The sequence below is a fragment of the Mauremys mutica genome, chromosome 3 (genome assembly GCF_020497125.1).
Source record: "Mauremys mutica isolate MM-2020 ecotype Southern chromosome 3, ASM2049712v1, whole genome shotgun sequence".
Lineage (NCBI taxonomy): Eukaryota > Metazoa > Chordata > Testudines > Geoemydidae > Mauremys > Mauremys mutica.
Window position 1 is genome coordinate 163,173,834 of NC_059074.1, and position 26,958 is coordinate 163,200,791.

General features: G+C 40.8%; 1 protein-coding gene across 6 annotated transcripts in view; it reads left to right on the forward strand.

Moving 5' to 3' along the window:
• The window catches only part of ESRRG (estrogen related receptor gamma), a 472,345-nt gene that overhangs the window by 17,746 nt on the left and 427,641 nt on the right, over positions 1-26,958 (forward strand). Inside the window, exons 1-2 of one of the 6 annotated variants that reach the window (XM_045011452.1) lie at positions 14,431-14,545; positions 21,784-21,922. The exons of 2 other annotated variants lie outside the window; for them this stretch is intronic. The gene's annotated coding sequence lies outside the window, so the exon portion shown is untranslated. Of the gene's footprint in view, positions 1-3,147; positions 3,241-14,430; positions 14,546-21,783; positions 21,923-26,958 lie in introns of those variants that run through there. 3 more of the 6 variants (XM_045011451.1, XM_045011450.1, XM_045011454.1) reach the window with 3 other exon arrangements.

Below are 26,958 nucleotides of genomic sequence, written 5' to 3' on the forward strand. Positions count from 1 at the left end.
CAACTGCAATTTACCTCTCAGGCAGCCGTATCATGCCCTTAATTGTTAAGGAGAACTCTCCACGGCAATCAACTGGCAGTCCTGCTTAAAAACTGATGGCACACTATAGCCAAGAATATAATATATTCAAATACTTTAAGCAATGCATTCTGTTGCTCCAAGAAATGTTACATGCAGGAGAGTGTAGAAGTCTTATTTCAATACAGCAACAAAATGTTTTTAAAAAATAACAAATCACCAAACAGATGCTGCAATTTTAGAATCTGGCTGTATCCTACCATGTTCTAAAAGTTCTAGGTTTTCATTTTAAAAAACCAACTCTCTTTCTTTCAAACTGAAAGATACAGACATCACAATGTAAATCAATGTGGTGTTGCCCTATTAACCCAGCCTTGCAGAAAATTGTCCAGTCAAACAACAGCAGCAGGAAAAGTGGGAATTTACCTCTGCTTGACCCCATCTTCTCAATAAAGTGTGAATGCCAACACCTAATTAGGACCATTTACGGGCTAATAACATGAAGCACGGACAATTTTTCCTTTTTTCTTTACATATAAAAAACCCGGGAAATTAAATGGAAAAAAAAGTTTGTTAATCTAATATTAAGGTTGCATAGCTGAAATCACAGGAATGCAAAAGGTAAAGTTCCAGCAATAACTTTACATCAGCCACATTGCACACATGCAGTATTTGCGATTCCTGTTTTTCTGGTTAAATGTGTCGCTTAGCATATTATGATTTATTATTAAAAGCAGGTAATAAAGCATACAGGAAGGTGCAAATGAGCAGAGTTAGCTCTGCTGTAGGACCCTTCATTTTTGCCTTCCCTGAATTCTGCGATTTGAGTGTGCAGATTTAATATGCATTAACACAGTTTTGGTATTTAAGGTGTTTGTGTGTGTGTAAAATAATTCGTGTTTAGTTCTATAGTGCAAAAACCTAAGTTACTGCTACGGTTGCAAAGTTAGTGCCACTTCTGCAAACACTTAAGCATGTGAGTAACTTCACAGATGTGAGAAGTTGCTTGAGTTCAGTGTAACTACTAATTTGTCAGGTTGGTCTACCCTTAAAAGTTAGGTTGACATAACTAGGGCATGGTCTGCACTACAGGGTTAGGTTGATGTAAGCTGCCTTGCATCAACCTCGCTGTGGAAGTGTCATTCACTTAAATTTGGCTTCAGCTGACATAAGTGCCTCTCTACGCCAGTTTAGTAACATAATCTCCCTGAGCAGCTCAGAGTCAGGTTGAGGTAATTCGGTCGACTCAGTGTCAATGTAGACACTGCGTTGCTTATGTCAACTGTTACTGGCCACCAGAAGCCATCCCACAATGTCCGACACTAACAATACAATCAATACAAGCGCTCCAGGTGAGGATGCACACCGTTGACACAAGGAGCCAAGTGTACACACACATGACCGATTTAATAACTGCAGTGGCTGTACGCCGACGTAAGTTAGGTTCACACAAGTTTGGCCTTCATCGGTCAAGGGTGTCAAAAACCTTGACATAACTATGCCCATCTAGCCCCACTGTAGACACAGCTGTCTTAACAGAAGAACACTTCTGTTGATGTAGCTAGCTTCATTTCAGAGGTAGTATTCCTACACCGATGGAAAACCCCTTTCTGTCACTGTAGGCTGCATCTACATTACAGGGTCATGCCTGCATAGCTACGCTGACATAGCTATGCTGATATAATCACTGTAGTGTAGACACAGCCTAAGTGTTTTCAGGATGCAGCCTAAAACTTACAAAAGCCAGAGAATGAAAAGCTAAGCTTCTTGTTGCAACTTTAATCCATTCAGACTGCACATACTATGTGCATTAAGGCAAACACTAAACTGACTGTAGATTTTTTTTAAAAAGTACATATGTGCAGTGTGAGCAAATTTACTTTAATGGTAGTTGCAGGATTAAGCCTATCTAGCTATATAAAACATTTTATTACTTTTCAGAAATAAATATTTTGGAAGCTTTGCAGCAGATGTAGTGAAAGATAATCTTAAATAATAATATTTGAGGAAAATGTTGTTCAAGGCTTTTTTTTTGTTTTTTGTTAAAGAAACACCATTGTACTGGTGAATTTTAAAAGTATTGGTTATACCTTCCTTTCTCCCCTGCTGTGTTCACTCTAAAATGAACACTTGGCAATCCCTAAATTTAATACTGTACCATATGGATACACTCAGTTGGGGGCTTCCCCCCTCCCCACGTTCCCAAGGAGCTCTAAAGCAAATTTCTGAGATACAGAAATAGCCCTTGTGCAAGGCCTATACACTGTGTGTCTGCTAGAGGCAATTCAGACAGTGCAAAGCAAGAGCATTATTGGACTCTCTAGATCCATCTAGCATTTCTGTTGCTCTTTCCCTTTGGCCCCCGATGGCTTAGAAAATGGCTTGTTTTCCTATGTGTGAGTGGGAGAAGCGTCCCGTTTGTTGCAGGAGGAGGAATTTACTACCCAGCATCCGGGCTGGCTGAGGGTTGGCACCCCCTTTCCCCCACCCTTTTTTTTTTCCAGGTGGGACTTGGCGATGACCAGGAAAGAGCACGTTGGCACTGAATGTCACCCTGAAGGTAAAATGAAAGACAAAAAGATGAACGCATGCTTGATTCCTTCAGCAGCAGCAGCGAAAAACACACACAGCGACTCCATCAATGCAAATACGGCAGAGCCGTCCGCTAACGACCTCCACCGTATGATTATGTATTTCTATAGAAAGTGTCAAATTCCCCCCCCCCCCCAAATGCATGCAAAGAAACGTGCACATACCAGGTAATGAGCCCAGGGAAAACCTGGCAGCTTCCCCCTTCTCCTGCCAAGTTATCATTGAGAAAACAGACAGGCAGAGTGACGTCCTGGGTCAGACTGAGTGCGGATCGACTCTACCAAGGAAACAGGGAGGCCTCCGCATCCGCCGAGCACCCGCCGCTCCCTCGATCCCCTTAGAACCCGCCTCGCCCGGTGCAGAGCAGCCCCTTAGGGGGCCCCGGTGCGGCGGGCCAGCCCGCTGAGCCCCTGGCCAGGGCATGGGGAGGTGGCCTGGGCCTGCCTCGGCTCAGCCTCCCCCCTTCGCCGGCTGAGGTCGCGGGAGCCCAGTTAAAGGAGGCGTGTGTAAAGATTTTGCAATGTCCCTGCATGGTGTTGTAGACTTTCCTAGCAAAGAAACCGGCTTCGGCTTCTTTAAAATCCCCGACGACTCACCTGATTAACCTGCCTGCGGTTCTGACCTGACCAGGTAAACCGAGTCCCAACCTTACCATCATGCACATCTGCAGACTGACACCGCATCTGGGGCATGTTTTTGATTTGAGACTAGCAGCTGAGAGAAGCTCTGTTACCTCCCCCCCCCCCCCACCTTCAGACCTTGTCAATTTCACTTGCTTAGAGTCAGTCCCTTAAAAAAATAAAATAAAATAAAAATCACACAACAAAGCCCAGGCCCCAGGGGTGATCGATTTTCAGCTCTTGGGCGGGTTTTAAAGAATAGATTAGATATAGATTGGTATTTTTTCTGCCGACAGATCCAAACCCGGCAGGTTTTGTCCTGCTCTACCCCCCCCCCCGCGCCCCCCTTTTCCCTTCTCTCCAAAGGACCGAGAGTGCTGTGAAAGTGACAAGGTTTTAACGAGCCGGAGTTAGGGGACAGGGTCCTTGGGGCGGCTTTGGCTTTTGCGAAAGGGGTAGGGGGGACTTGACTTTACAGCTGTTGTCACTGTGTGTGGTGGCCGCTGCTGCTGCGAGTGCGCCCCTCGCAGGGAGCTCAGAAGTTCCGCGATCCCCGGGCTTCCCAGCTCGCTGCTGCTGCTGCTGCTGCTTTGCTGTCTCGGCCCCCGGGTTGCCAAGAGCAGCCCCCATCGGCCCAACACGATGCAGTGGTTCCCCCTAGAATAAGCTCCGTTAGGCTCCTAAGGAAAGAGCGACGGACCCAGAGAGAAAGACGCCTCCCTTTCCTCCCCCCTCCCTTTCTTCTTCCTTAAACATTTCCATGAGTGATTCACAAGAGCCAAACAGGCCTGGTGGAAACCCTGTGTGTCACTGTGGTGGTGGGGGTGGGGGTCTCGTTGTTATTATTTATTATGTATTTATTTATTTTTGTCTGTAGCCTGGTTGCTTCAGGTGATGTTGTGAAATTGCCACATGAGGCTGCTTGGCTAGGAAAGCACGTTTGCTCTGTTTGTGTTGTAGTATGTACTAGAATCAGTGGACATGCAACATGACACATCTATAGGCACAAAGAAAGCAAGTCATTTGCAAACAGAATCCGGGGGGGACAAAAGGAAAGTGTGGAAGGTGGGATGTAGTTCTCATCTTGGTGGTACCCCAGCTCCAATCTGGAGGGGTTTTATAGAAGTGATCTCATGTTGCTGTCTAAATGTGACCTGCCTGACAATTGTTTTTTAACTTAACATTAATGCTATAGAAGATAAAGTGGTCTGAGGCTATATTTTGAAGTGCTGCAGGGGCAGTTCTCTGACTACTTGGTGTACTGTTGTTAAAAGATTTTGCAGGCTACCCCACATCACATAGGAGGAATGTATTTCAGAAATGAGCAGAATAATGAAAGGGGCAAATAAAAATGAGTAGAATTTAAAAAGAAAGTAAAGTAAAGGAGGAGGGAGGGGGTAGAAAGGATGGAATCGAGGGCCTTGATCCCATTTTATTGTGATTTTTAACCCTAACTGTGTCATTTTGATGTAGTTAAGCAAACTTTAACAAAACATAAAAATTGAGACAGTACCACAGTCTATGCGAGGGAGGGAAATTTGAATGCCCTTCAAATAAAAGACAGCGAAGAACTATGAACATAGCTCCTTGGTCGTATAAGGGAAGTACATGAGCTGCAGCAGGCAGTTAGTGGGGGAAAAAAGATTTCGGAATCTTCTATTTTCCTTGCCACCTCCATCCCATTTTAAATGTGAAGAGGTGCAAAGCTTTGATACACTGCATCTCAAATTCCAAGCTAAAATGTGAGTACTCACAACATAACCCAAGTTAGATTGTACGCATGGACATTCAACCCTGTATTGCACTTCCACTGAAAACATCCAAGGGTTTGGGATCAAGAAATGATTTGTATAGTTACACTCTTGTTCCCTGTATTTTAAAGTATCAGTGTAACAAGTGAATTTTTAAATGCATAAACTGGAATCTGACAGGTCTCCCCTAGGGGGACTTTACAGTTTAAAATGTTCAAGAGGCAGCAGAAGGTAAACATGGCATTTGATGTGTTCAGTATCAAAATACAGCAAATAAATCAATTACAGTAACTGTGTGCAATACCTCATTTATTCTGCACTATTTTTCAGAAATTAAAAGGTTACTATTAGAGTACTATGTCCATATCTCAAACCTAGCACCACTTATTACTGCAACAGTATTTCAATATTAAGTGATCTTAAAGATAGTTCATCTTTCATTTTGAATCCTGAATTTGAATCAGCATTAGAATGTCAGTGCTGCAAGATAAGGTATAACAGACTAAGTAGACAGCTGAAGGGCTCCTGGTGAAGGTGTTGCTGAGAAGGATATCTTGGTCTGTTCTCAGTAACCTTGTTTACAGGGACATTTCAGTTGCAACCAGAATTTCAGCAAGAGGCTGCCTAGACTAATGTCTGTGTGTTTGAAATTGATCGTGAGTGTCTTTTTTCACTATAAACATTATATATGCCTTAACAGAATACTCATGCAAAACTTTTCTGGAAGGTTATAGTGTTTTACTAACAGGAAGACACATCTTTGCAATTGTATACAATAGAAAAAAAAAGTATTTATAAGATTTGATTTTGGTTTTCTGATGTGTCATCCAGAGGTAGTTATACTGGCTTTTTTAAATGTTATATATAGGACACACACACATATACAGGCTTTGATTTATCAGATTACAGAGTCTTGTGAGTTTTGAATGTATTTTACAGCCCACCAAGTAAGTTTAAGGTAAAATATGAAAATATAGCATTTATGCTGTGATTTACTGAATTTTAGCTAGCTTGTTTTAAAATTGTATTTGGAAAATTATCCAAATGTAGAGACTTGGAGTTAAATGCCAGCAGCCACATTAATGATGAAAAATGCTGCTGAAACACTTTTGAATAATAAATAGGATATGTAATGGTCAACCGCAAGATAACATTTTTACAGTGTTTTTATGGCTCTAAATTGGCTGCATTGTAAACCAAGCTTACTATTCTATTAAGTCATCATACTTTTCAATTATTTAACGTTTCTAGACAGGCAATCTAGTATGGTCTTCATTGTGCATATCAGAAAATTATATATAAAGTATAATTGCTTGTTGTTAGTATGTGAGGGCTTCATTTTGGATCAGGGTTGAATTTTAACTTAGGACAAATATTACAAAGTATGCACATAGAAAAAATGATATGGAAATAGTCCTACTCCTATGAAATGGGGATAGTTACTGTGCTGAAATGTACCTAATACAATTTGAGATCCACTCACTAAGAAACCTTGACAGTATCTGCCTTCCAGGTACTGTGCATTTGGAAATACTATATCTCCATTTAAATGCAGATCTTCGGTTTTCTCCAGGGGGCAGTTGGTGAATCTTTCGATTGAACCACTGGTACTAGAAAAACTAACTGAAGATTTCCCCACGAACAAGAGACTCTTTCAAGTCTGCCTGTTTGAAATAATGATTATAAATTTTTCTGATATTGCAGTTTTATATTGATTTTAAATACCTTTCAACAATCAAACTAAGGGAATAGTGCATTTTACTCAAACAAAGCAGTTTTATGTTTCCACTCTTATGTGGGAGTCTGAGGAGATATTATAACCATTAAAATAAGTTCTTTGTTTTTACACTAGCATTGTGTTTGCAAGCAAATTTCATCAAATGGACAGGGCAGTCTTCCTCTGATTTTCACCTAGATTCCTCTTGATTATTCCTAGAAAATTAATACCTGGTTATTTCCCACTGTGAAAATAGGTGAGCATCCGTTGATGCTCTCTAGGTGTGGCTGCATGTGTAATGGGCATACATGCAGTTAACTCCGTCCCTCCTCAAAGGCTTCGTTACTAGAGCTGTGTGAAAAATGGTGCTCCACCAACCAGGAGATCATGCAAATATTTTCCTTGGTTTCAATCCATGTGGGTTTGCATCCTTTGGGTGTGGGGTTCAAACAAATCCAACATCTCACAGCCAAACCCTATTACAGCTGCTGAGTTTATTCCAGTTGGCATGTTGAAAACAGGAATGTTGGCTGGTTGCTGTGATAAATCGGGCCATGTTTGCTTGACGCAGAACCCAGCATTACTAGAACTCAGGTCCAGATTCACTCGCATCTAGGCCCATATTCACCTAAAACTCAATGGTCGTTAATGGTCATTAGGAGTCAGTCCTACTCCCACTGATGTTAATGGTAACTACTCTCATTGATTTCAATGGGAAAAAAGATCAGGCCCTTGACAAATGTTTCCACAAAAATGCTCAGAGTTGCAGGGGTAGGCAACCTATGGCATGCGTGCTGAAGGCGGCACGCAAGCTGATTTTCAGTGGCACTCTCACTGCCTGGGTCCTGGCCACCGGTCGGGGGGGGGGGGGGGGGGGCTCTGTATTTTAATTTAATTTTAAACGAAGCTTCTTAAACATTTTAAAAACCTTATTTACTTTACATACAACCATAGTTTAGTTATATATTATAGACTTATAGGAAGAGACCATCTAAAAACATTAAAATGTATTACTGGCACGCAAAACCTTAAATTAGAGTGAATAAATGAAGACTCGCACACCACTTCTGAAAGGTTGCCAACCCGCGGTTTATTGTTTCTAATAGAAAACAAAACTAGGCAAGTTTCTTACGCAAACATTTTACATCTTAGTTAAATGTGTGAGGCCTAACTCTCCTCTCCTCTCACTTAATGCCAGTGTCACTCCTTGGATATCAGTGGAGTTACTCCTAGTTGGCAAATGTATGAGTGAGAGGAGAATCAGGCCCAAGAGTTTCACAGCATGTACACTTTTATTAGCGTGTCGATCAATGAAGATGGCCCTTTTCTGTAAACTTGCGGTAAGACTAGCTTGCAGGTGTGAGTTAAGATTGGCACTTATTTTACAAAAGCATTTTTCCTTTTTTAATATGTGGGCACAGTCCCTTATTAAAACCCCAGATATTAAGGGAAAAGAAAATGGAACTTTTTTCAAACAGCTTTTCTGATGGGGAATCTAGTGGCAGTTGCTTTGAAGCATGTGTAATTGATTATCATACATTTATTTTAAAAAGCAGACATAACAGGGAATCTAACATGATGTTTTGGAATATATCTGCTCCCCACAATGTTCTTGAGAAAAATGTAAGGTTGCAGGCATCATTTCATGCCCTGTATGTTTTTGAACATAAATCAAAGAAATTGTTGGAGAGTTATAGATGTTCATAGTGACTGTAGCTATAATAAACACATGCAGTATATATTTTCCAAGCTGTTTTGTATGGGTGAAAAGCTGAAGCTGACATTTTGTACGAACAATTCAACTTAATCGCTGAAAATTTATTTCCTAGTTAGTGTGGATTACCAGTGTAGCATAAAGTCATACACCTTGGCTTAAGTTCATCTGGTTTTGAAGCCGTGGTTAAAGCCGGGAAAGAATTTAAATTAGATTTAGATGCCTAGAATTATTTATCCCAAATGTCACAGTTACAGTAATGCCTCTGTGGTGGTAGTTATAGCTATGTTATAAGTAGTATTTATATCTATATTGTTATTAGTGCTATTATTTTATTATTTATACATGTCTCAGAAGTGTGCTGGGCATGTTACAGAGCAAGAAAAAGGCCCTGAATGAAAAATCATACAATCTAAATTTTATGCAAGACACAGAAAGTGAGGGTAATAAACAAAATGGGGATGATGGAGCAATGGAAGGTGATGTGGGCAAGGATTATAACAATGTTATAGCTCACACGTTTACTCAGTTTAGGCATGTGCATATCTTGATGGTTCTATTAATTTTGATTAAATGTTTGTAGCTGACAAGGCAGAAGTGAGTTTTTCGGAGGAATTTGAATGAGGAGAACGTGGTGACTTGGTTGAACAGGAATTTGGAAGGTATTTCATGCATGGAAGAATATATAGAAGGTGAAGCAGAAGGAAGAAAAGAAAGGCAAAGATTGCATGGTGCTCTGATTGCCTGGTGATGGGGACAATATAAATACTAGACTGGAGACAGAAAGACTTCTATGAATCTGATTCTGCAGCTTTTATTTGGGCAAAACACGTATTGCATGAGTAAAAACTGTACGATTGGTTTCTTGGGGCCTGGTTATGCAAACACTTACTATTGATTGTAGTTCTTACTACTTTGAGTACTTCCATTGAATTCAAATAGACTATTGCTCTTGTGGATAAAGTTGTGTGGTTGAGCAATATTACCAATCCCAGCAATTCAAAAATCACGAGTATGACTCCTAAAATCACGAGATTAGCTTAAAAATCATGAGTTTTTTATTTTAAAAAACAATTGTATATCTTGGTGGGGTGGTTTATTGGCACTCTCATTTCTGAGCCTTGAGGGTGCACTTGAATCACATTTTCAATCTTTTTCCTGCAACTACAAGGGCTAGAAACTTCTTTTTTTAAAACAAAAGTGAGAATCTCACATTATCACTTCACTCCAGGGGCTGGGGCTTTAAGAAAAACAACAGATATCGCAAGGCCAATCATGGAATCGTGAGAATCAGTGCCACTGCTTAAGTGTTGGCATCACTGGGCCCTGTGTGATTTACATATTATGATTTTTATTTTATTATAAAGACCTGTTTTTATGGATGCCCTCACACTGTGTGAATGAAATTAATTTTTTTTAACTGTTACAGATTAGGGATTTTGGGGGGCTAGTCCCTGCCTTGGCCTCAATATAGACTGGTGTCCCCAGGCATGAGCCCCCAACTCTGTGCAATTAAGTCAGACCACTCCCACCCTGTACTAAATCTAATTAACTTTTCCCCCTCTCCTCATGCTCCACTTCTATATACTATTAAGGTGTATAGCCCTCCTTCACTGCAGGATTCCATTGCTACTGCCCCCCAGGAAGGTCTTTGCTACTCTGGCCCCTGTCATGTGCCACTCTCTCCCCCTTCCCACTAAAGAGCAACAGAGAGACCCTGCGGCCCAGGAGCGGGCATTGGTTTACTTGTGGGGAGAGGAGAAGTTGCAAGGAGCAGCTGGGCCTGTACGCTCTTCACTGGAGGTAGTGGATCCTCCCAGCCTGTGAAGAACTCAACTGCTCAGGGACTGCTCCACTCCCAGCTCCCCTCCATTTCTATGATTAATGTGGGGAGCCAGTCTGTTTGCTCCTTACCCCGCACTTACCTTCCACATATAAGTTGGCTCTTACTCTTGCTCCCTGAAAGCTTCTCATCTCTCTCTGCTCCTTGCAGGAGGGGAGGAGGGATGAGAGTACAGGAGATAGATCCCAGAGCTGCTGCAGAAAGGGTCTCCTCCTTCCTCTACCCCACCCCACCAGCCAGCTGCTACCCCGCCTCACAGGGGCACCTCTTGAGAATGAAGTGCAGGGACAGAGAGAGAGACAGCTGTGACGCAGAATGTACCACCAATGGGGTACACTTGAGAGGTCTGCGGGAAGATGGGCTTTTGAAATCCCGGTGTGCTGGGTTGTTGGGGTTCAGGCGGGCTCAGTATGTGCTGTCAGAGGGAGGAAAGTCGAGGGAGGGGGAGTCTCATTTACACAGGTGTAGTGGCTGGGAAACCTCACATGGGAGACATCAAGAGTGGATGCTAATCCTGGCTGGATGTCCTGCAACTCTGTGCCATTCCCCAGGTTTGTGGGGTGGATTTTGTCATGCCCACTAATTTTAGAACAGGACAACTGCATAAATCTGGAGTACTGGGCTTTATGCAGGACTCAGGAAGGTCAGTCTTTGTGAATAAGGACTTCTGCACATAAAGGCTTTTGGGCAGTAATCTTGGCTCACTGAAATCCTTATCCTCATAAATACTTTATTATTGATTGATTGATTGATTGATTGAATGAATGAATGAATGAATGAATGAATGAATGAATTAGCGCCTACAGGTCCCAACTGACAAGAGGGTCCCATTGCACTGGGCACTGTACATATGCATAAATTAGAGACAAATCCTGCCCTGAAGAGATCAATTAAAATAGACAGGATAGAGAAATGGTGGGAGAAGGGGATATAACATAAGAAGAATATTGGGAACTGAAGCAATAGTGATTTGCCCAAGTCACAGGGGAAGACTATGGCAGAACCAAGAGTTGAACTCAGAGCTTCTGAGTTTCAGTCAATTGTTTTCCTCCCAAACATTATCCCCATTTCACAGATGGAGAAACTGAGGCAGAGAGACTCTGCTCCCACTGAAGTCAATGGCAAAACTCCTTTTGACTTTAATGATGCAGGATCAGAGAGGTAAAGTGCTTTGTTCAAGGTCACACAGCAGAACCAGGTCTCCTGACTCCTAATTTCTCAGTTAGTAGCACCACACTGACTCTTTTACTTCAGTGCAAATGAGATTTCTCCCTCCAGCAGGAGATGCTAACTCATTTTCCCAGTGGAGACACTCAAGGAACTGACAAGCCCCTGTCTTCCTGTAGGAAACTCTGGGAAGGCAGCAATTGTTTGAATGTTTGTTGTTGTGGAGGAGGCTATGTATGTTGGATTTTAATGATGGTCTCTTGATACAGACTGTCTGTTACCATTGTAACCAATCAGATTGCTTAAAAAAATTCAAGGAACATGCAGTCTGATTTTTCAAAGATGCTGAGCGGGAGGGGGCTGGGGAAGAAAGTTGTTGTGGGGGAGGAGGGAGGGCTCCAGCTGGGGTGTTGGCTCTGGTCTGGGGTCAGGGATGAGGGGTTTGGGGTTAACGAGGGGGCTCCAGGCTGGAGGTGGTGCTGAGGGATTCAGAGTGTGGGAGAGTGCTGCAGGTCGAGGCAGGGGGGATGTGCGAGGGGTTGAGGGCTCTTGGCTCGGTGTGCTGGCTCTGGGGTGGGGCCGGGGTTGAGGGATTCAGGGTATGCGAGGGGGTTCTGTGCTGGGGTAGGGGGTTAGGGTGCAAGAGGGCGGTGAGGGCTCTGGTATGGGAGTGTGGGCTCTCAGATGGGGCCAGGGATGAGGGGTTTGGGGTGCAAGAGGGGGCTCTGGGTTGGGGGGGCGGGGCTGGGGCACAGGCTTACCTCTGGTGGCTCCTGGTCAGTGGTGCAGCGGGGGATGGGGGCCTAAGGCAGGCTTCCTGCAGATCCTGGCACTGTAGATTGTGCTGTGCCCTGGAAGCAGCCAGCAGCAGGTTCAGCTCCTAGGCAGAGGCACGCAGGTGGCTCTGCATGCTGCTTTCACCTGCAGGCACCTCCTCTCCAGCTCCCATTGGCCAGTTCCCAGCCTATGGGAGTGCGGAGCTGGTGCTCAGGGTGGGGGCAGCACAGGGAGCCCCGTGGCCCCCCCGCCTAGGAGCCAGAACTGCTGACTGCTTCCGGAGCACAGCGCAGTGTCAGAATAGGTAGGGACTAGCCTGCCTTAGCTGGGCAGCAACACTGGCTGGACTTTTAATGGCCCGGTTGGCGGTGCTGACCGGAGCTGCCAGGGTCCCTTTTCGAGTGGGTGTTCTGGACGAAAAGTGGACACCTGGTCACCCTAACACCAACATAACCGTGAACCCCAATTTTACATGCAGGTATGTACAATGTGCACACTCATGCATGTAAACAGATATACATAGAATTTCAATTATTGTGCTGTTTGAATTCTTGAACGTGGCTTGGTTTCTGCCCTTTGGAACAAAAGTTCAGAATATTAGCGAAATAACACAATATACTTCTAACTACTACAGTCATAGTGCCAAAGGGTGTTGAATAATCTAAGTCAGGGGTTCTCAAACTTCATTGCACCGTGATCTCCCTTCTGACAATAAAGTTACTAAATGACCCTGGGCAGGGGGGTCAGAACTCTGCCACCCTGGGTGGGGGGAAAGGAGACTGTAGGCAAAGCCCCATTGCCCTAGGTGGGGGTGGAGCTCAGGCTTCAGCTTCAGCCCTGAGTCCCAGCAAGTCTAATGCGAGCCCTGGCAACCCCATTAAAATGGGGTTGTGACCCACTTTGGGGTTCTGACCCCCAGTTTGAGAACTGCTGATCTAAGTGATCATAAACTATCTTGCAAACATCCAGAACAAAATATACAATAACTCTTCTTAACTGGACTCTATTATTGTGTTTAAAAATTGAACCATATTACATTTCCTTTTGATTTTCATGTTTGTGGCCCAGAAAAGAGAAAACTGACCCCTTTTTTAAAAAAGCACCTTACATGCTGTTCAGTCATGTTCTAATTGCAATGTATGCATGTTCCAGTTAGTATCTGGAACATTATCCAGGGCTAAATGTTCCAGTCAAAATCATTATTAATGATAACAAAAATAATTACCCACAAAGCGTGTTACTCAGTTTGAGTTGCAGCTCCTTTCCACAGAAGTCCATATAGCTCCCGCGGACTGATTCAAAATTTTGTTTTTCTGGTTGTATTTGTTTACTTGGACATCACTAAGAAACTGAGACCCACATTAAGATTCTGAACTTTCTCCTTCCCCAAGTTATGGAGTGTTTGGATCTGAAGTTTTGGTTAAGCTTGCTATAAAAATAGTGGCCAGCTCTGCAGTTTGGCTCTGAAACAGGCTTCTGAATCCTTGCAAAGTTTTTGGTTGTTGGAATCGGAGGATTTTATTTTAGTAGGAATGTGCCAGAAAGTTTGACATAGGACACTGGGGTGGGGGCAGAGGTGGGAGCGGGGGAGAGAGAGAGAGAAAAAAACAAACAAATAATTTGCTCAATATCTGAAAGAAAGCTAAGAAAAGAGTGTGACTGATGTAAGACAGGGTCAGAATGAATTTAAGACAAACACAGGTTGTGTACGGCACCTGCTATAACAGTTCCAACACATAAAGTGCCTTAGGGCACAGCTAACACCTTATCACCTGCAAAGACCACAATCAAGACAAAGCAAAACATACTTGGACAAATACTACACTCCTTACACAGTCTTGACAAAACCCCATTGAAGTGAATGGGAGTTTTGCTTGTATCAGGACTGATTAAGGACTGCAGGATTTCAGCTCATTGTTAGCAAAAATGACACAGTAAATTCACAATTTTAAAAGTCCTCCTGGACATGCAGCAAACCCACTTATTTTAATTGTGTGAAGTTGTCCAAGGTTGCTTTGCTCTCCAGAGCCTGGCACTAGCTCCAGTGAAATGTGATGCCATTGGTTTTCAGTAAAGGTTTCTTTCTGCAGGGCTGCAAACAGAGATCAGCTGCTACTGTGTATACACAACTAGGGAGCAAATCAACCAGCACATTTAAGCAGCCTTTTTAACCCTGAGACTTTCCAAGATTTCTTCTTTACACAGGAAGTTTCCTTTCTATTGTCAGATTTAGCACTTTGCTCATGTAATCAGATCAGAGCTAGGATCATTGCTGCACAGTAGAAAGACTTCCTTAAGACATTTGTCCTTGAAACTGCACCAAACTCTTGGAAGAACCCAGAACCTGTAAGTATGTATGATTTAGGCAACAATAGCACAATGCAAAGCTGCAATCAACCATTATACAATATCCGATTAGCAGTGCAGTAGGGATTTTTTTTCCAGACGTTATGTTACATTCATTTTCAATTCGTTCTGAGGAAACAAATCAATTCGGGCTTCTGATACAGTGACTTTGCAGTAGATGAGCTAGTAATATGTTTGACTTAACTGTTTGTTGCTCTCATGTATCTTGTGGGACAATTATTGTAGCCAGCAAACAGTAGAGAACTTTTCTGATAGTATTAGGCATTATAAATGTGTGTGGTCTCCATCTTGTAAATAAGTTTTTTTTGTTTGTTTGTTTTTTCAACCGCACCCCACAATGAACAATAAATAACAGAGCAAGTAGAATTAGTTCACGTAGTCCTTAAGAGCAATAAAACATATTAGTTTGCAGGCTTAATTTACTAGTAAAGAACATTCCACTGTTGTTTTGTCTTAATTGAATTCTACTCAGTACTGTCTATTCTGTGTTTTACTATCTTGTATGTGTCTGTTTAAGTTACTTTGCTAGGACTGCAGTGTGGTTAGACCTGTGTTTAAGCACTATTTATATTCCAGGCACATGCCTGGTAAAATAAGTGCTCAAGATTTAAAAGCTTAAAAAAAGGATAGTTTTATTAGCCTTGAAAGTAAGAGAAGGCACAACATGGATGAATGTCAGATGTAGACCATAGAACCTAAGTCTCCCATGCACTAAGCCAGATCTCAACACGTCCACTCTTGCAACTACAACTAATAAAAGTCTTGAGCTCCCTTTCTATAAATTTTTAATATGCAACAATACTTATGTTTATAAGATTAATTTCTCCCAGGTTAGCCTGATTGATAGCTGGATTGTGGTTTCTTAAGAGCTTTCTCCATGAAACTCACAGAAGAGCTGCATTCCATTTAACTAGTGAATGTAAAAACTGGTAACCATGGATTCAGCCACCACTAACTGCCGGGTGCAATGACTTGTTGTAAACAATACAAATGAGCCAGGATAGCAGAATCAACCAGACATGAAATGATTTTAATAGAAATTACGGTAAAGGTCATGTGATACTGTATCAGCTTGTATTCAGTATTAAAGGGAAAGTATTTCAATTTTTCAGGTTCAATTTAAACTGTATATCTCCACCAGCCCCACTGTTGCACGAGATCCACTGAAGGGGAAAAAACATTCTCAGGAAATGTTTCTGTTTAATTACATATTATGACTTAGGCCATGATCCTGAAAACACCTATGCACATGGTTAACTCCTGTGAGTAGTCCCATTAAACTAAAAATCAGTGTGACTACTCATGCTTACAATTAAAGGTATGCATAAGTATTTGTAGGATCAGGCACTTAGTAGGTAAGTTACAATACAAAAGATCTTTGTAATTTAAAGAAACAGGCAATTAATGCTGAAATTAAATTGTGAAATAGAAGTTTTAGTATTTTGACAAGAAGGATAATAGGTTATATCTGTTGTGGAGGTTGTAAGTGTTATGACTTTAATTTCTCATTCACCATTTCCCAATCCCTGATCTTAATTTATAGCCTCTGTCTTTTGGAGAACTGATAAACCAATGGTGTCGGCTAGTATAATACTGCATGATGATAGGCACATGCAGATCGTGTGAGCAGTGGTGTGTCTTATCTCAAGATTTTCCATCCCACCAAATCTTTGCTGACTCCTGACTGTCATGTGCCCCATCAATCACAAATCCTAACCATAACCAAATCCCTTTCCATGTGTGTATGTGTATACATATGTATGTCTGTATTTTCATTTTCCCCCTTCCAAATTTCAAGCCCTTCTCAAAGCCTAGAAGATTCAACTATTATCCTCCATTAATCTAGGGTGCTTCCCTTTGCCATGCCTGTGCTAACCATGTAGAGTTTGTAAAAGAGAACAATAAATAATAAAACCAAACAAAAATACCCAAGAACTTTGTCATATAACAACTCCAATGATTGTAAATCTAAGTCCACAACTCCCACATCCCAAAAAACCCTCCCCTAAGAACTTTAACCCTCTTCTATTGTTTTTGTCACCCCTCTATCAACTCTCTGTGGTTTCTTGTACTTATTATGCCACAATGTTATTTGGATGAATGCAACTGTAAGCTCCGTGGGCAGGGAACTTGACTTATTTCTGTGACTGTAAAGTGTCACACACAGCTGTTTCATATCAGTAATGATAATATATGGAGATTTCAGCCAGGAAGTGTTTTGAATTATTTATCATCACCCTGTTAGAATTGACCAGCATATGTCAGGCATACAAGGGTTACAATTAAAAAGTATATAGCTAGACAAAGGGAGAAATCCTGTTTGCTTTACTCTTCTGAGTAGTCCCACTGACAGCAGTGGGACAACTTGTGTGCGTAAGGAGAGTGGGCTTTGGCCCACATGTAACAATAACAGGCCACTCACTACATATAGGCCCTGTTAACCCGACTTCTGTTGAAAAGAAGTGCATTTGAAAAGCAAGTAAAAGGAGAGCTCTCTGATTAGACAGGTATGTCAGAAAAATCTTTCAAATACAACAAGGACCTTTGTCATTGTTTGAGTTGTGTAAGTGTTAAGATTTTGGTAGCGCACAGAAAAGAGGGGGAAATACTATTTTGTCTCAAAAAATCATATCTTTAAAATGTGCAAATCCGGCCCTAACATAGCTCCCCCAAAAAAGGTGACTTAACAGTGAAGTTACCATACAACTGTTCATACACAGACTGATGGAGATCTAGAATTAAATTAAAATGTTCGGAGAAAAATCAAGACTAATATCCAAATAAATTATAAGACAGTACTGCTTCCCCCCCCCCCCCAAGTGTGTTAATTATTGAACAAAAACTCTGGAAATACATACATATTATTGGGCCTGGCAGAAGCAGTGATCTTTTGAATGTATCAGAGAGGTCTCAGCCTAGAAGAACAAAGAATTCAGGATCAGACGTGCAGTATGGCTTCAGGGACCCTGTAAACGTGGGGCGAGTGGCAGCCTTCCTTTGTTTCAAGTGGGTATCTTTACTGACTCTGACACCAGTTTTTCTCTCTCAATTTTGAATAAGATATTGGATTTATGACCTAAAACTTTGAGAAGTTAGAGAATGGGATGACAAAGCACTTTTTCCAACAGGCAGAATTGGAGAGTGAGTTTTCCTGTCTCTGATCCAGGATTCATAGACTATAGTGATGGGCACAATATAAGAACCTACACAGAAAGAGAAGTCTATTTTGAGCAGAAGTTACCAGAAAACCTCTCTGCATACTTGAAACTGAGACGCAGACACATAGCACTTAGTGAAGATTCAGGGCACACAAGTTTTTTTTTGTTTTGTTTTTTTTAATCGTATAACACAAGATAGAGCACATTTTTGGACACAGTGAAAGTAATCAATGATTACCATTAAGTATTAATAATTAATAATATAGTTGATGGTAGCCTTGCATCTTGTAAACATTCCTCCAGCTGATCTGCAATAAGAAAAAGAAACAAGTCTGTTGGGATGGGCACTCTAGCTGGTTTTTTATTTTAACTGAACTTTTGCTACTTTTTCAGTGTCTAGGTACCAACATGTTAGCACTTGAGCAATGTTTGTTTGGTTTTTTGCTTGTGAAAATACCAGATGGACAGTCCTGATAACTAAATTCCTGTCATGTTAGTGTAAGCTTCTGCAAACTGAGTCAAAATAGGTTTGGAAGTACCACCTGAAGGGATGAGAGAGTGATTCAATATCCAGGCTCACTCAATACTTGGCCTGTTCTGTTGAGGCTGCCAAAAAGAGTGAAAAATGTGTTGGTGTCTTTTATTAAGTGGGAGCCTGCCTACCAGGGACTGAACTGAAGCCACAAATTCATTTCATATGGACCACTAAGCAGCCATCACCAAATATCTAGTCATCAAATATTTCAGAATATTGCTATTTAAATTCCTACCCATTTCAAATATTAACAGTATTTATAGCAACACAGTATTTATAGATTCAATTTCTAATGTGGTTTTACAACACAACTCGTATGGATAACACAGGTCTTATCCAATTGAAGTCAGTGGAAGGCTCCTGTTGACTTCAGTGGGCAATGAATTGGGCCCATAATGATTTTAATTGTCTTTTTTTATTCCTTTTTGCTTTTCAAATTTGCTTCTTTCAGGGGTCATCAAAGGTGTTATGTTCTCCAGGACACACAATTGTCATGTGGTCTAGAAACAATTTTAATCCAGCTGGTTCTCTCTAACTTATTCTGACTTGAGCATGTGTTTGATTATGCTGAAATATTCTTCCATTGTTTGTCTGTACCAGATGGTAGACTGGTACAGACAAACAGTGCCAGACTGGCCATCAGGATTCTGCATGCACACGCTTTCTCTTTCCTGGTAAGGCTTTAAAACTGGGCTGTTGGACCTGTTTAGTGTTATGCTAAGAATTTCAAAAGTGACCAGTGATTTTTGGACATCTCTGTTATCAGGTGCCCAACTTGAGACCCCTTTAAAGGGCCTTGATTTTTCTGAGGATGAGTGCTTAGCACTTTCTGAGAATCAGTCCCCTTTAAGGGGTCTCAAGTTGGGGACCGAAATCACTAGTCACTTTTGAAGATCTTTGCCTTAAGCTTTTTCAGAGCTGTAGCTGGATGATGACTTGGCTTGAAGTGGTGTTTTGTGAAGGCAAAATGAAACAATGGCTCAGAAGTAGCTGAATCAGTGATCCTATGCCATCACTAATTTTTAGCTGTACTTGTGCTATTTCATGTGTTCTAGCAATATCTACTATTTTATTTAAATTCAGCTTAGTTTCTTGAGTTATCAGCCTTTCATGTATTTTTGGTCAAATAGGCCCAGATACTGTCCCAAACTGATGTCTCCTTAAACTGTCTTTAGCTAATAGCTTTACCTCTATCACGTACTGATCTATGAGTTCATTTGGACCTTCTACTTTATTATAAATTGTATAGCTTTTGTGGTGTCATATACACTTCTACTCCGATATAACGCTGTCCTCGGGAGCCAAAACAATCTTACTGTGTTATAGGTGAAACTGCGTTATATTAAACTTGCTTTGATCCGCTGGACTGCACAGCCCTGTCCCCCGGAGCGTTGCTTTACCGTGTTATATCCGAATTCACATTATATCGGGGTAAAGGTGTATATCGAACCTATTGTAATATGGCTTTCTTTTTTTCTTTCTTTCAACTGACATTTTTAATCCAAATTTTTATAAATGTCGTTACTTTTCTCTCCAGTCCAGATTAACAGGTAACAGCTTTTTCCCATCTCATTTCTGGATTTCAGGTGACCCTGAAAAATGAACTTTTCCCACTCCTTGTGAAGGTTCCGGCTCTTTTAGTTCATCTTGAGTAGCTGAACTGGGTAGAAATATTTTTTTCCTTAGGTTGCATCTACACTTCGAGAGCTTCTTATAGCTGTGGCCTTGTCTACACTACTGCAGTAGGTCAACCTAAGTTATGCTACTCTAGTTACGTGAATAACGTATTTGGAGTTGACGTAGCTTAGGTCGACTTACTGCGGTATCTACACTGTGCTGCGTCGATGGGAGATGCTCTCCTGTCGCCTTACCTTACTCTTCTCATTCTGGTTGAGTACTGGAGTCGACCGGAGAGCTCTCTGCCGTTGATTTAGCAGGTCTTCACTACACCCGCTAAATTGACCCCGCTGCATCGATTGCAGCAGTGCCGATCTACCTGTAGTGTAGACATGGCCATACAGTGTTATTGTTTACTTCCATGGGTATAATCCTGTGAGCAATAGAGCTGAATCTAAGAAATTATTCCATTTGTACTAGGGTAGTGCCTGCTGGCCTAGAAGTTATACAAACAGACAGGGGTGCTGGAACAATTTGTATAGTGTGATGCTGATGATGGAAACCGTGTGTTTGGTGTTTGTTATTACTACTTTAAGTCAGCGGGTGTGGCAGCAGCATCCCTAGTTCTAGCACCACTGCAGACAGATAGTCTTTATACCTAACAGCTTGCAATTTTACAAAATTCTAGCTAGAGAGATTCTCAGGTAGTGAACAAACTTTACTTTTAATAGCAGCTACTAAAAAGAATTGCATCACAAGTAAAACACCATTTCTACCAAATTCTAACTGCCTATACATTTAGTTAAACAAAATTTGTAAGATGGTTTATAATAGCACCAGCTGGTGACTTCTAGTTATATTACCCATGTATTTCTAAAACAACTATTTTATATATCTATATAGATCAGTTAGTTTAAGTGGTAGCGTATGTATTGTAAACTGGCCTGTAGATTTCAATTCAATAAACTCCTCTTTACAAAATAGCATATATGAACTCTAATGGGTTAATTTTGATATCGTAAGACTATGAAAATTGATACATGAATCAAAAGAAATATTTCATTTTTGGTTAATGGAATGGCATAATGGAACGAAACTACAGCATTTCAAGGATAAACTGTCTTGTAAAGTCCCTCAGTGTGGTGTATGTGATGCTCATTTTCAGAATGGATTTGGATTTTCCAAATCACCCCTTTTGTTGGTGAAACACATGCTGCAATTAGCCAAATATGTTCAGACTTTTGTTGCAGAAAGTCTTTTTCTCGTTTTCCCTGAAGATGTTAAAATTCTACATTCAGTGGCACAAATTAGATGGAGTGATATAGATTGCATTAAAACACCAATTGCAGGCCAAGAGCAGCAGAAATCTGGTCATTGCTTTTAGAATGTCAAAGTAATGGTTAATGTTTGTATGGTTAATGTATGTAGACAACAGAAAATGCATGCTGGTCAGCAGATGCTCTGTCTTGGTGGCTGCCAGAACACTTACTGCAGCATGTTTGCTAAACGCTATATACAGGACCTCTGTTCATTGGGTTACTCATTGAGCTTTTAATAGTCAACTTAATTTTAGTTAAGGTTCAGTTTAGTAACTCTAGAAATTAATGGAAAATATGCTCAGTGTTAAACCGGTAAACTGTATTAAACATGATATGCATAGACAGTATCTTTGGAGGTAAAATATAAAAGATCAATTCCTATGGATCCTACAGTCACAAGCTTTTAAGGATAAATTACAGAAACTTTGTAATTATTGTGGGTAATCTTGCAGAAAATTAAATCTGGAGTTTGCATGTGTGAGGAAGTTTGGTCTCCTTTGCGCACCATAGCTGTGTAGTGTAAAAGCAGCTCACTGTAGTGTGGGCTCCTTGGTTACCTGTCAGGCTTTGTGTTTCACTTCACTGCAGGTAAAATGCTGTTTCTAAGACTGGCTAAATCCCTGGCAAAAGCAAGAGGTCTTATTGTCAAGGCATGTTTCTGAGACCTGTAGTTCTTACTTTCTCTGTCTCTTTGAGAGTGGCTTTAGAACCTGCTGAAGTTTACAAGGTAAGAGGGAAAGTCTTATTCTTTTCAGATATTTTTTTTTATTAGTTATTTCATGGTTTCAGACTCTTGGTGGAGTACAAATACAGACCACGGGCAAGACATTTTGTCCTACTTAAATAAGGTCTAATTTAACTGCAGAGGGCCAGTTATTACCCTATAGATTGAAACACCAGGGACTATAAATATACCGTAATTAAGAACTGGTTTAAAAAAAAAAAGACAAGGGTACAGTATGGCAACAACAAAAAGCAGCAAGAGGTTTTTCTGTTAATTTTATCAAGGGAATGTTTTAAAGTGCTCTTGGAAGATGTCTGTCTGATGTCCCTGGAGAATAAAAGCCTCTGTTTACCCACAGGACAGGTATTACAAGGAGATTTGCAGTGCAGACTTTCTCACATTGTCCTTTATGGCCTTGTCTACATTAGAGTTTTTCAGCCCCATTAATCCCAAAAGATGCAGCCCCATTGTGGGAGAGGCAAACTATAAATTTGGCAGGGCTTAGGTTTGACCATTCCAAGCTGGTCTAGCATCAAATACTTTGGTTGTTACCAAAATTGAAATGGAAGATATCAAGGAGTTTAAAAATCTTACTAGAAATAAATGTCTTTAGCAGCAAAAGCAAGCATATATTAGCAGTAAGGGGTACTCCAGACTTACCAAGGGGTGGGGCAGTCTTTCTCACAATAGCAGATGCAATTCTGCTTCAGACAGCTGAAAAGAGAATTCACTTGGGAAGAGCTGCATGGTCCCCAAATCAGAGCAGCATGCCTTACAAATGCCATAGACAGTCTTCAGATGCTTCTATTTTATAATCTTGCCCATCACATTATGTGATTTCAGCATAGCAATTGAGCTATCTGTAGTGATTTTATTAACTATTAAAAGTATTTTCTTTGACTAACAAGGAGAGAATGCGTTTTAGTTCTAACGATCAGTGGACAGGGAGTCAAGACTCTTGGACACTAATCATAAAATAGATCTATCAATAGGGATGATGATAATAATATTAAATATCTACCTTGTAGGAGTATTGTGCAGTTCAATGTTTGTAAAGTGCTTTGAGCATCTTGGGCGAAAGGTGTTATAGACATACAAAGTATTTCTCACTGATATAAGGCTCTTATTTAGGCTCCCCCTTTAATCAGTTTTATTTATAACAAAACCTTGAATATCAGTTCCAACATGGTTAGCTACCATAAATGATGTGATAATGAGGATGGAGTATAGGTCACAAGCCTGCAAATATGTGTGAGGAGATGGTGAGCTTAACCTACCAGGTGAAAGAAAGGTTAGTATACCAACTGCAGGAACACTTCAAAGCATGTAGATAGTTTGCTGCACTAACTTAATTATCTGTGCTATAGATATGTTTGACAAACATATCTATAGCCCAGATACTATTACTTCACAGTGGGAGATAGCAGAGTGCTTCTGTTTGGTTGGCAGTTTACTGAATCCTTCCTTCTGCTTCCCTGCATTACTCCTTTCAAGGACTTTTCCCCCTCCCCTTAATCCATTTGATGAATGGAAACTTATTCCTTTCTTGGTAATGGCAGAAAATATTTTAAGGAAGGCAGTGTGCAGCCAGATAGGATGGATTGAAATGATTCTTAACTGAGACTGATAAGAATTCACCTTTTTTTTTTTAAATCCATTGATAACTGAGCACCTAAGTAAAAGCTGTCTCTCTCTCTCCCCGCCCCCTCCCCCCCTTTATTTCTTCACTGAATTGTGTTTTGGAGCCAGTTTTGTTTCTCCATGAAAGAATGCCTCTGATCATTATATAATGCTATAGTGTGCTTCTGAGCAACTGAATGTTGTGGACTTTTCTGCAAATGGTGTGATCTGAAATGTAAAAAGGGAGCATTACAAACACCACTCATCCCAGGAAAATTGAATGAAGTGACCTGTTCTTTGTCACCAAGATGTGGCCTGCTGTAAGGCTGTTGGTAAGCTGTGGGCTTTAATAGATAGAGACTATGGGGAACCTCTCAGCTTTTTATCCTTTCCTCTTCTGTAAGGTCTCGTACACGGGAAGGTACTGTTTTTAAATATGGTTATTTTAATACTGATCCTCTGAGGTTGGCAGGGGAAACCAGAAGATGGGGAAAGAGAGAAGATCATGACAACATGCTAAAAAAAAGCCAAAATGTTCTATATAAATAAAAATGGAGTAATAAAACCAATGAAATGAATTCATACATAAGGGGAATCCATTTTAGGAAGGCTCTTAATTCCAGTGCTAGATTATCCGTTATGGAAAAGTGAAAAGCATTAACTAAGAGGCACTACAAGCAGGGACGGCTCCAGGCACCAGCTTATCAAGCAGGTGCTTGGGGCGGCCACTCCGGAGCTGGGCGGCACTTTCAGGTATTCGGCGACAATTCGGCGGAGGGTCCCTCACTCCCGCTCGAAGTGAAGGACCTCCTGCTGATTGCCGCAGATAGCGATCGCGGCTTTTTTTTTTTTTTTTTTGCTGCTTGGGGCGGCAAAACCCCTGGAGCCAGCCCTGACTACAAGTATTCCTTTAATTCAGTGATTTCTCTTGAATCAATTCAGTTGCCAATACTTCTAACCAGAGAGAGCCACAGGTAAAATCTAAATGGTTTTTTTGCCCCTGTACAACAATGCCTTGGTTACAAGCACAGACACAGAGGTTGGACATGTACTCTTTTTTTGTATGTACAAAGAGATTATATATTGGTTATCTCTGTTGTGTCAGTTGCCCATGTATACTTAATACTGAATTTTGTTATTCAACAAAGACTCAAAGTCCAGAGACACAGGCCAAATTCTGATCTCAGTTATGGTGGTGTAAATCTGGAGTAACTCCATTGCTTTTAGTGGAATTACTCCAGTTTTCCACAGGTGTACCTGAGACCAGAACTTGGCCAATGATCAAGTCAGTAATTTTCTGATCCGAAGATGCAGTTGATAAGACATGTTTTACTTATATGTTCTGTACTAAAGCTAGTGCCAACCAGTTCTTAAGAAAAGCCTCTGCTAAAATGAAAGTGAAACTTGCAGTTTATCCAAGTTATTTGTTGTGGATTGTCTTTTTTATTTTTTTGTGGTCAGATTGAATTTCATAAAGAAACTATTGTGTTGTAATAATTCCTACAAGCTTTGGCTATTTCTTTGGGGGGAAAGTACTGACCTTTCCCTATTTTTAATAAAACCTTTATGGTTTTCAGTTTGCCTCCTCTACGATATTGCCGTAATTTTTATTTTGTGTTGATGATCAGGGAAATTCTATTTATTTCTTCTGTATATAAGACATCTGAAAAGTCTTTGGGAAGAGGAAAGTAAATCAAATTTATAGGGCTGATTATCCTCTCACACTTGTGTAACTGAAAGGAAGATCATGTCCTATGTACTATATTGCCTGTACATGCAATGTTACATGGAACAAAATAAGTACATTGTGATCTATTAATTTAAGCACAAGACATTTGGAACAAGTTAATAAAAGCAAGCAGTCAGTGGTAAATTTATGAGGGCAAATATTGCCTTTTGGTGCACATGTGCCTCTCCCCTTGCCCGTTAATAGAAGATGTGCGTACACCTAAAGGAAGCAGTGTGGTCCAGTGGATGGGACAAAGGACTGAGTTGTGGCTCTGCCACTGATCTTTTGTAAAGGGCTTTGAGATCTCTGGATGAAAAGCATTATAAAAGAGTTAAGTATTATTAAGTCTGCTTTGTTAGACAGTGGGCTTTATTGGTTTTTTTTTTTTATTTTATGGTTTGTGCTTTGTATGAAAAGAGACTACTAGGAAAGCCCGTTGTGCTTTAGCACTGGCATTTTCCTTTGGCCTCCTTTTTCTTGCTCATGCCTGTGCTACTGAAAGTTAAAGGACATAGTAAAGTTACATAAATAACAAGCATATTGTAATAGATCATCATTAACATGAACAAGTCATTGTTATGGATACCTTCAGATACCTCTGAAATAACTCCAGTCCCTTCCAGTGTCACTATGCAGATGTGACAGGAACAAACACTCTTCCCCCTTAGTATTCATTTGTCTGGGACTACTCCTGTGTACTGGAAAAGATCCATCCCAGTCCCTTTTCCAGATCAAGGCTACTTCAGTGGCAAACAGACAGAGCTTCATGGAGGTGACAGAAAACTAATGGATAGCACCTAAATTCCATCCACCACAGATCTGACCAGCAATTCCTTACTGTGTCACCCCATATGGCATTGAAAAGCATGATCTCCAGGGAGTTCTATAAATACAAGCTAAGATCTCTGAGAGCTGATCACTATCTGGAAGGAATAATATGTGCAGTGTATTGTAAGAAATTACCAGCTCCCTGGAAAGCTCACAACATAATCCCTTTCTGCATAGCTTTCTCTTCTGTTCTTCTGTATGAACCTATTTCCTTGCTTCCTACAATATGATTTTGGTCAATGCCGTTTTTTCAAACACCTTCCTAGTAGTCCTAGTTTTCTTCTCATTCCTTCCTTAAATGTCAGCCATCATGTCGGAAGATAGACTTAGAAAGCAGTGTGTATAATAATTGCTCCCCCATCACTCCCCCTTTTCCTGTAGCTTGGTTTTCTGACTCCAGCTGTGCACCATAATTTTGAAAACTACTTTTCTATTGCACCCAGGACTCAAACAAATGCCCACAAATCTATTTCTGCTTCTTTGCCTATTGGGTATCTGCTGTAGAGAGAACATAAACATGGAAATAACTACCTGACCTTGTTCCTATTCTGTGCCTCCATTTGTGGTTTAACATTGAATAAATTCACCAGAATGCCACCTGTTTTTGCTTAATCCTCTCTTTGGTAAATCCAGCTGTGCACTTGAGGAACCAGTATTGTGCCAAAATCTGCCGGGTCAGAACATGTATGGGAAAAAAAGATCCTTTCCTAAACCATTAAATATAAGGACTGGATATTGTTCTGGTTCTGACTTGCAGAAGGCCATTCTCCTTTTTAGAATTTTTTAGGAATAGTGACTGTGTAGGCTACTGAGTCATTGAATGTTATATTATCCTGCAATTGCATGATTTCAGCTACTCATT